The sequence below is a fragment of the Dreissena polymorpha genome, chromosome 2 (assembly GCF_020536995.1).
Source record: "Dreissena polymorpha isolate Duluth1 chromosome 2, UMN_Dpol_1.0, whole genome shotgun sequence".
Lineage (NCBI taxonomy): Eukaryota > Metazoa > Mollusca > Bivalvia > Myida > Dreissenidae > Dreissena > Dreissena polymorpha.
In genome coordinates, this window is record NC_068356.1 from 150,507,657 (window position 1) to 150,518,851 (window position 11,195).

An 11,195-nucleotide genomic window follows, 5' to 3' on the forward strand; every position below is an offset into this window, starting at 1 on the left:
GATCTATGACTCTAAGGTAGCTAATCCGCACGTGATCTATAATAATCTCGCTTACAGTGTTAAATAACTAGATAACACGTAAAACATGTTTAACTGCACTTTTAATTCGATAAATTCATAAATGTCTTTGCCACAGGCGGGTGAAGAGGGTATTGTATTTTTATAACTAAGAACAAGTTGTAAGTCATAATTTTAATTCCGCAATATTGAAAATTTTAATTCCCATTACCGCACATGTTGTATTTGCATTTGTTTGTTTTGACAATGTTTACATTTAAATCGACGCATTCCCAATAGGCGGATGCATCCACGCTATGATTTCAAACATTCCACAAAATAAAAAAAACAGAATACCATAGCAAAAGCCAAAGCAATAGCTCGCTTACCTGAAGCCCGACAGAAATGAGAATCCCTCATCTCAACAAACTGAGTTTCTATAAGAACAAAGGTTCTGACCAAGATAAATGGTTACTGGATTAAGCAAGGTCATTTGTAGATTGATGACAAGCTTTTTCTTTAATCTGACAAATTGAACTAGTTTTTACATCATGTGTCGCAGTTTCGAACTCAGCCGGTATGTTATAAAGACACATTTTCTGTCCGAGTTTCATGAAGGTTTTACAATTAACTCGGGCTGTATGATGTTAACAAGGCAAATGTTGCAGGACACCAAAATCAATCAAGCTCACTATGAGCACGTTGTGCTAATGTGAGCGAAAAAGCAACGATTCGAGACTCCTATGCTTAAACATAAGGCAGGCAATGAGTTTTGCATTTTCTGTCGTATAGAACGAGTCTCTATACCAAGAGCCTTCCTAACCTAAGCAACTGGTATTAACTTGGAATTGTGCAGCTATTTGTTAAGGTTCTATAAATGAAATATTGCATGTCATTTCAAATAGTGTATTGAGAACTCGACTGGTACACGTTATCATAACAAGATTTGTACATATCCCCAAAGCCTGTATACATGTTTTTCAAAATGATTCCAGGTAACGAGATGTTGATGAAGACATGTGCTCGCAAGAATCAAACGCATAAAGCTAACTTTACGTCCGTTTCATGAGAAGAACCACTACTTGATGTCTTTAAAAAGATTCAAACAACGAGCCCCTAGAGGGAATCTAATCAATTAATGTCACAGAGTTTTCTTTAGCTTAAGTCACACTACTCTGATTCAAAACCTTTCGTTATAATCATCTAATACGAATACATTATCTGCAGTTACAGAATGTAGTGAAAATTAACCTATCCGGTTCAGCGGGCCAAGGCCCACAATCCTGAATGCTGAATGTATACTTTAACAGCTCTTATTATCAAAAGCAGTTTAACTTATTGATTTATTTATTCGATCTAAATCATCGATTTTCAGCTACTAATGAGGTATGCTGCATTTCGCATGTCCTCAATATACAACAAATGCGGTGCAATATTGGTGTTTACAATTTGCGTAATATTCTGCATAAGTGAGTGGAATACAGTTCTGTAGTCTGTCAAGTATTTTGTTCTAAGAATTACATATATCGTTCTGTGCGCATTTAGAATTACGTTTTTTTAGAAAGTTATGCTGTGTATAAGAGATTTTGAAAATACGCAAAGTGAAGGCTGAATCGATGATATAGACATTTACACCATTTTTATTGTACTAAAAGATGTGTATCCACGTTAATTGATGGCTGCGTATATAGAGAATAACAGGTAACTGCCTGATTTTTTTTGTAATATATCAGACAACGCTTAGAATAATATAACGACGAGGCTTGCCGAGCGGATATTTTATTCGTGCCGAGCCTGATATATTACAAAAAGTTCAGGCAGTAACCTGTTTGGTTTTTCTGTTTATCATACTTCTACGTTCACGATTTTTAAGAAATAATGAAAAAAAAATATCGCTAAAAAGGTGCAGTTTTAGGGGGAAATAATGTGACTTTTGTCCTTTGACGTGTTAAAAATGACGTCACGAGCACGCGAGCTTAATATTTGTAATAAAACATGTTTGTTTGCTGTTTGTGTTGCATTTTGTGTTTAAAATATATACACCTTGGTATTAAATTGTTTGTTTCGTTGAATCTTATTCGATTTTACTAAAAAATAATTACTTTATAGTTGATTCCGAGTTATATGACCATCCTCCAAATATCACTGATATAAGAACTTCCTGTTGACCATGATATAAAGTAATATATCAGGCAACGTTATACCAGGCAGATATCAATGCGGTGGTATGAAAAATTATATTCTACCGGTTATATATTTGTATTTTCGTGCTTCATCAACATCGATTTAAACCGTGAACCGTTCAATTTTCATACAGAGTTTATAATGAATTATGTTTAAAAAGTTAGATGAAAACCTTTAATTAACATTAACAGTCCTCGAGTTATATAATGTTAATTTTAAAACAATTAGTATAAACTTATTATTTTCTTTACAAAAACTCCGTTTTATACACTTGAGAAAAAAAACTGGCAGTGAACGCGGCGTCCCTTTTATATTTTGAAAAGTCTATATTATTATCGCTTCACAACACAGTCATGCTTGTGAGACATTCAACAATTGACGCCCTGCGCATATTAAAAAGGTTGTGAATTGTTTGATATACAGATATAAACTGCCTCGATGTAAGGAATTGGATGACTGATATCTGGAACTGTGCCACGTTCCGGGTGTAAACGAGCAGTATATATGGGAGTATTATTGAGTAAGTTATTATTATGTTTAAGAATGAAGTAATTTATCACATGTAATATAACTTTTTTCCATGTAATATAACTATTACGAATATTTTTTTCTTACACATGTGTAATATACATTTTAAGCGTTTTCATTGGTTTAGTTTTCGTTCGATTGACCATCGCAGTTTGTTATTTTGCAGAAATTACGTTGCAACGTCAAATGACGTCACAAAATGTAAACTGCATTTGGGATTTATCATAATGTTTGCGTAAATATTTATTAAATTTGCTCATTTAAATGCATGTGATTAAAAAGATTTGACGCTCGTTGTCATTTGATACCATATTTTATTAAACTCATCCAGGAAATTAGTTAGTAAAGGCTTGCTTACTTACAAAATGCCTTAACTCGTTTGATAAAATATGGTATGATATTTACAACTCGTGCCACATCCTATATATATCTTGAAATAAATGTATCATACCATTACCAATACCATTGGTCACCCAGCATCAACGTAATTACAGAAACAGTTATATTATATTAAATAACGTCATATTGCATATACGATTGCCGTGTTTCACTCAGAAGCAACGGAACAGATAAAGAAAAACACAATGTCAGCATATGACCTGGCTAAGGCGATTTAACAAGTATAAGCGGACGCCATCTCATTCTCTCTTTTTTATTTAAACGTAATTAAAAACTGGTTGACTTACTTTCTTCCGCAGAACTGCCACGAATTGTAATGCTGCAACATGCCAATGATTACCAATGTATATGTAGTAAGTATATGCATACGTACTACTCATTATCATCTTTTTGCTATTTACTAATTTACCCTAATAACATTACAATACACTGAACGTTTGCAACATTCCTGTCGACGTTCGCGATTCTAAATTCTTTATGCAGCACTATAGATGGCTGAAGGTGGCGTCAGACGTGATGAACCAGATAGGTTCCATAGACAAGGCAGTGTGTTCAGCCGACACGACCATTAAGATGACGCGTGAAGTTTGTTTCCAGTAAAAAGGACAGTTAAGGCAGTGTTTACCGAAACAGCCAGCTGTCGACCCCCTATTATATTATGAAATACCATTCTATGAACCTAAATGTTGTGGTGTTCACATTATTAAAGGAAGGTATGCGTTTTCGGAGTTTAAGACGAAATAACAACGTTCGACGCATTATGCATGTCAGTTATTTGTCCCATATCAAATACTGGCATTCTAAACAACAATTTGAAGTATATAATTAACAAGCCATCGTTAAGAATGTTCTAAAATCAACTGCCTATCAGTTTCTACACATGAAAAAACTCATGTATTCTTTTTTTACGGGACACCCATTTGACAATCTCTTAATTTAAATTGCAAAACTGCAGTGCTTAGTTTCACAGCTTTTATTAAAATAAGAACTGTTAAAAGAGCAATCTGTTTTATTTAACCAAAGTAGTTCTCAATTTCAAAAGTTTAGATAATCATGATAAATTATGAAGTTAAAGCATGTCAATTTAAGGTTACTATGAATAATTGAAATAAAGATTGTTTCGTTGTAGCGATTTTAGATACTAGAGAGTAATTCAGTCAGGTGTAAATAATATAATTTTAGGAATATATCAACTAATCGTTTAGTCCCGTTACATGTCTCGTTTGTCTTTATTTAAATACTGTTGATTAAATCGATTATGATTGGCAATCAATCAACCCTTACTTGCACTAAATAACGGATTATTAAGCAAACAAACATAAACAACAACATTTAGTATATTTACACATTTTATTGCTTTGAAAACGATAACACTTCGGGCGATCGATGAAGGCTTTGAGCTCCCTCAATTCAAGAATGATCCCTGGTATAGCAGTTGTATGCAAATGCAAAATGTGTGTTAAATATGCATTACATTACACTTGTAATTTAATATTCGTTTATTGAATAACATCGGGTGAATATATATAAATGGTTTTATTGGTCATTTAATTATCAAGCCAATTTTCAGATATATAATATGTTTATTTTTAATTGACATATTTCAGGTTCAGTGGGTAAATGTCTCCTTTGAGACATCTACTGTGATGACCTGGCTCGGCTACAGACCGGAGATAAGACAGGTACGGAGAAAAGCATACAAGGAATTGGGCAGGCTTCAAACTGCAATGGCCAGAGGACCGGAAACGTTTATGATTGAAGGTAGCAAGGCTGAAGGGCTTACCTCCTTCCTGGAAAGTGATATTGATTCATTGCATGTACTCAATGATGTCATCTGTTAAGAATATGGTGTTAATGCTAGTACATGTGCAATCCTAGGGAGATAACCGTGTTTAGATCATACAGTCGTATGGGTTACCCAGGACATTTTCGACTGACACTAGAGAGACGCGGTACAAAGATTGACACGGAAGTAGACGATGCGTTCTGTGATGATGGATATGGTCGCAAACTCCTATGCAGTGGCATATTTGTAAATAAAGTTAAATACATTAAATTGCCAAATTTGCTATCGCATGACCGTGCGGGACCGCTAATACCCCATGCCATTGAAGGAGAATTACACACCGACGTAGTACCTGAAATGCGTTACTACTGCCCCAACATCCGAAAGACCTCGCCACTGGTCGTCACCGGAAGCCGTTCAGCCAGTCGTATCACTTTGATCATTTCTGAAGCCTGTTGGTTTTAAAGACAGCGAATATCAACATGTTGAATGGAGAGTGTGTTTTATCGCTGGAGAGATTGAACTATTTTACAACCTCAATGACACTCAAATTGAATTGTATGTTTTATTGAAAATGGTTAAGAACGATGTATTCAATCGACGTAAGAAAGAAGTGTCATCGTACAGACATTTTCTTAAGGATAGCTAAAAAATAATCCTCAGTCCTTGTCTCATGAAAGAAGTCTGCTGCACGGGTTGCATGAAGGATTGGGTGCGCTAAGAATTGCAGTGATCACCCGTGAGCTGTCATATTATATGATTCCAGAAAAAGAACTCTGATGCCAGCCTGTAGACTAGAGGAGGAACAGCAGCGTGAATGGGTATCAGTTATTACAGAAATGCTGAATGAAGGGCCGAGGATGGTACTGAGACTTTCAAAGATACGACGACCCCTCGTTGCTCATCCTGAACCATTTCAATGGTACAGCAGCAGGAGAAAGGAGTCTTGATGCTGGTGCTAATAAAAACCTAACTTTCTCATATAACTTTCATATATAAGAAAGGGCTGGTTGATGAGACAGGTTTTATCCTGCAGACAAACATGCGCACTCTCGATATGGTGATGGAGGTTGACCTGAATATAGTTATTGAAGGGAGTCAGGTCAACAGATACGACATGCAGGATGTTTTATAAAAAATGATGATGTAACACGTTTACGATAATCAATTTACCATTAAAAAAGGTATGCATCACGGTAATATGTATATTTTGAGTATGTTCTTAATTTGAATTGTCAAAGAACATTCCAAGTATAACATTAAGCCTTTGATAAATTAAGATATACATTATGTGTTCAGTAATTGATATTTCACTTGTTGCCATTCATTTCACACAGTAGCAAAAGAGCACACTATTTAACAATTGTCTTGTTGACAGTCGGCCATTATCTTTATAAACAAAAATGTTATTTGCTAAATAAGTATTTCGAAACTTTAAATCTTAAATAAAAAAGAATGTAGAAAAATGTGTGTTTCGCTTTGGGAAACCAGCGGTGTCATACCACGTTATGAATATGTTTCTTTATGTGTAAATATTTTGATAACGTAAGTGTAACATTCGCTTTTCTGTCCACGTATAGATAGAGTAAGTTCTGCTGTCGCTTTCACATTACTTTTACTAATATTGTCCCTGTTAATTTATAGTTGCAGTTTTTTTGCTACGAGACTGAATGATACCGATATATTTGATATTTCATTAAACTGTTCAATGACAAACGCGAATGACTTCTGCCACCCGGATTTTTTAGCCCAATTAATTAGTAGATGATTTTATTGCAAACGCTGTTTAAATCTTGATTTTTTGGGGATTAGGCAATTGACGCTGTGAATTTAATGACAAAGTTATTGAAATCAATGATTTTACCTGTTTAATAATGTTGGTGAAGCTGTCGCTCTTAACATATCAATACTTATCCTGTCACATGCCTGTAAATCAGCCCGATAACCAGGTAACCTAATATCCTAAAAAATATTAGAATAGATGACCACGTGACTTGAATATCCGTCAGTTGCTCATCGTGCATGCGGATGCTTTAACTATTATCTATTAATAAAATATACTTTTTTGTTCTATTACAAAAATACCAAATACATGTAAAATACTGTTTGTTTAAACATTATTATTTCGTCTTTGTGTATTGAATTAATAACGATTAACTTGATTTCGGTATTGTTTAACAAGATGAAAGCTAGCCAAAGCGCTTTGCATGACGTGACGTCACAATGTTTTTTTCGCCGTGGTTTTTTCCATATAAAATATTTAAACACAAAATACTCCAAACCTACATATTTTAGAAGCATTTTAACGAATGTTGTAAATGTGAAAGGATGAATAGAATAATATGTTGGTGACGTGGATGCGTCGGCCTTCGGCGCACCCGATAAATTCCTCCGACTTGCCAGATAACCATTCTCCATCCACGTCACCAACCTATTATTCTCTATTTACCCTTGTGGATGTTTACGTGGATATATTACTATGCATATGTATTTATGTACTTTTGAATGTAATGATAAATGTTTTGTTTTGATTTCATTGATGTATAAACAACATCTATGTTCATATCCTGTGTATTGATAAGAGTGTATATTTTTTAACTGTGAGCAATATGTTTATCTTCAAGTACATACGTTTGCATATATATTGAGTCGCTTTGACATAAGTGGTGAACAAAGATATTATAAACTATCCAATATGCTATATAAAATGTGTTATGAACTGGTATTGAAGTCAAATGCATGTTACATCTCTTCTGTAACTAAAATAGTAGTTTTGTAGTAAAAATAATGTTTTTCTTGTATTTGTTTCCACCGAAATGAAAGTTGCACGTATCCTTTAATAATTAAAAAATGTCCATGTCCTTATTCTATGATTTTACAAGTTTGCCATTCTTTATCAAATTTTTTCTTAAAACTGAACACTATCATATTCATATCTAAATATATATAATTGTACGCCACTTATGCTTCGGTACTTTGTTTTACTTTGCATTTGTAAATAAAAATATACTGTCTATTGATCTCTATGATTTATATGTAATTACTAGCTTTTAAAGTGACAAATAACCCAAAACAAAATACACCCAAACCTGTGTATTTTTTACCACGAAAACATTGCAAAATAGTAGACGATGGCAGACAATGTTAAACACAGGCTGAGGGTAAGCCGTTATTTTCACGCTTTCTGGTGTTTTACTCGTGCATTTAGTTTACTTTAAACGCAAACGTATACAAGCTGTTGAACAAAGTGTAATGGTACTGCATGGATCAATAAAACGTTTTAAGAATTTGAACCTTTGACAAATGAAAACAGAACTTAGCTTCATGGGGCAAGTGTTTAGGTTATAATTATTTTGAAAATTTTGATACAGTTTAATATACACATCTTACCACAAAAAAATATTATCTAATAAAAACATGATTGTAAACTTTACTCTGCCTTTTTTGGTATCAAATATACACATATGAGTTTTCGTGACGTCAAACTACACAACAAAAACTTCAAACTGAATACAAATTTATTTATAAACATCGAGTAAACAATCAAGGTGACATCATAGTAAACATTATGTACAGTGAATGCAAAACAACGACAAGTTAACAAAACGTTTAAATGTTTTAGAATAAAATATAACAAAAACATTACAAATATAGTTCTACTGCGTCTTATTTAAGAGAATGTGTTTGTTTCACAAACGTTTAGCTAGATCTTTTTTTTAAAGCACATGCATTTGTATAAACCATTACTTTTAAAATCCCAAATTACTTTCAAAACATTAGGTTACACCCATGGTTGCTCTAGAATACTAGTTACCCACACTCATGTTCATTCTATTTCGATAGAAAAAGGTCGCGGGTCAGGGTATACTGTTTAATTAATTCATCATGTTTATTTAATAAGCTGATGTGGTAATCAACGCGCAATCAACCCACACAAAATGGCGTATACAAATGGGTGCTTCTGTGGCTCGACATTAAATGAAAGTGAAAATTAAATTAAAATTTTACTATCAATGCTATCAATATAATTCATTGATAACAGTTAATTTGTATACAAGCAGAAATTCTAAATTTGACAATGTATACAAAACGCTGGTATATGCGATATTGTTCATTAGTTCTAGCAGCACAAGCAACTTTGTTGTTTGTATGAGTTTTGTCAAGTCTACTTGCACATTTCTTGTCAAAATATGGGATACATGAAGAAGTTTACCCATGAAATCCGTCTTGTTTAGCGCATGTGGTTGTTATAATAATCTATATAATATAAGTTTGAAGTAGACGGAAGGTGTTAAATTTTACGCGACGGACACATGAACTTAATCCAACAGGTTAATTGTTGGAAATTCTATTCACGTACACGCAAACAACTGCAGTCTCTGTGCGCTTTGATTTATTAACGTTCACGCAAATCGGTCACGTCCGCATGAACATGGGATTTCGGAATGAGCGCCACCAAAATCCATCCTCACAGTTTCATGTTTAGAAATTCAACGATTCATAATCAATTTTATAGTTTCTAATGTTAATTTTGTGTATTTTGTCGTTATTGGATCAGATAAATGCGATTATTGTAACGTTTAATTTAGAAATATTCGCGTAGAACACATTGGCCTTTCTTAACGAGCCTACAAATCACTTGATGTAGATATCTAATATAAAATATTGTGTGTATAAAAGACGAACTCTAAAGCTACGTTATATGTTTATATAATGATGCAGCCTTTAAAGACGACGTTAGTGTATGAACGGAAATGCACTGGTTCCAAAGTAAAGGGTCACATCGATGATATGTCCTTTTTATGTCGATACTAAAAATTATATGTATATTCGCACTTTATACACTTATAATTATTTGAAAGCAATTATATATTAATATTTCATAAAAATATACACGATATTGCATATATTTAATGAACACATTAAGTTGCATTCTAACTCAATCTAGCAAACATCGCGCACTTTAATGAGAATCTTACAACAAAACAGTGCAATTATCATTACTGCGCTAGTGGATAAAACTACTTCATGTGTATTTAATTCATAGCGATTTTCCTAAAACTAATTAAGGTAGCGCACCCGTAATGGGCACCTATCAAAATATAATCTATTGTATTATTTTCTTAATCAGCATCATTCCACTAAACTACATGCACATTTTAAGGTAGGCTTTCCATGCTTTTTAGAAAGATATACTGATTCGTTCAAAACCACCCCACACTCGGCTTTTGTCCAGTTTATGTGCACTCCTGGGGTATATGAAAGTCCCATAATAAGTCCAGATTTCCAAATATAGTTGGTGTGTACAGATAAAGTTAAGGTGCTAAAAGTTTAAACACGATTACAAAAGTTTTCTTTTACATACATTTATTTTTTATAACTTGATATCTATGGACGAGCGCCATCACGCTGGTAATGCGGATACTTCGATAACAGATTACACTTCGATAACAGAGAACAACAAATGCCACGCGCGAGAGATGAGTTCCTCAGTTTTTTCAAAAGTTATGTCCTAAAGATTAGTTTTTGGGACAAGGCACATGGTCGAGTTGATGAAGGGTGTATCCCTTTGTATTGGAAAGAAAAAAATCACGGTAAAATGGTAAATTTTTGCCCCAAAAATGAAAGTTCGGTCGAAAAACAGCATAAATGGGGTGAACAGTAAACCTTTTAACACAGTAAAACTACTTAGAATTATTGCAATAAATTGTTTGCTATTTCAGCATATGTAGTAATCAATGTGCTTCAAATCCTGAAATTTTGATAGTAGAACTATTCAATGAAATATAAATGAAGATATAGCATTTTTAATAGGTGTTATTCATGAAGGATACTTGGATTCCAGATATTGGACACTTCGGATAACAGAGACTTTCAACAAATTGGGCACTCTGATAACCGAGTTTTATCTTCTATCTGAAATGCATTTATGTATATTATGGCTATTCTTACCAAACATTTTGAAGAACGAATCATTTTGATTTGTCAAGCGCAACACATTGGGAATCTGTGCACAACGAAATAACATACACATGTGAAATTTAACCAATGGCGTTTTTTGTTTTCACAAATCTCATAACAATTAATATTATAAGTGCAATTTTTAAATAAGATTCAAATGCGTAAATACAACGGATCATGTGGATTAACACCGTTGTGTTTAATTTTAATCATAGCAAGCATCTAGATAACGGGAGCAAAGGGATCCTAAAGCGTCAAATAACCATTTGTTCTTCATAAAATCCTGTGTAAAGTAACACTATACTTTGTGAATAAGATGCCAATACAAAACTGTCGCTAC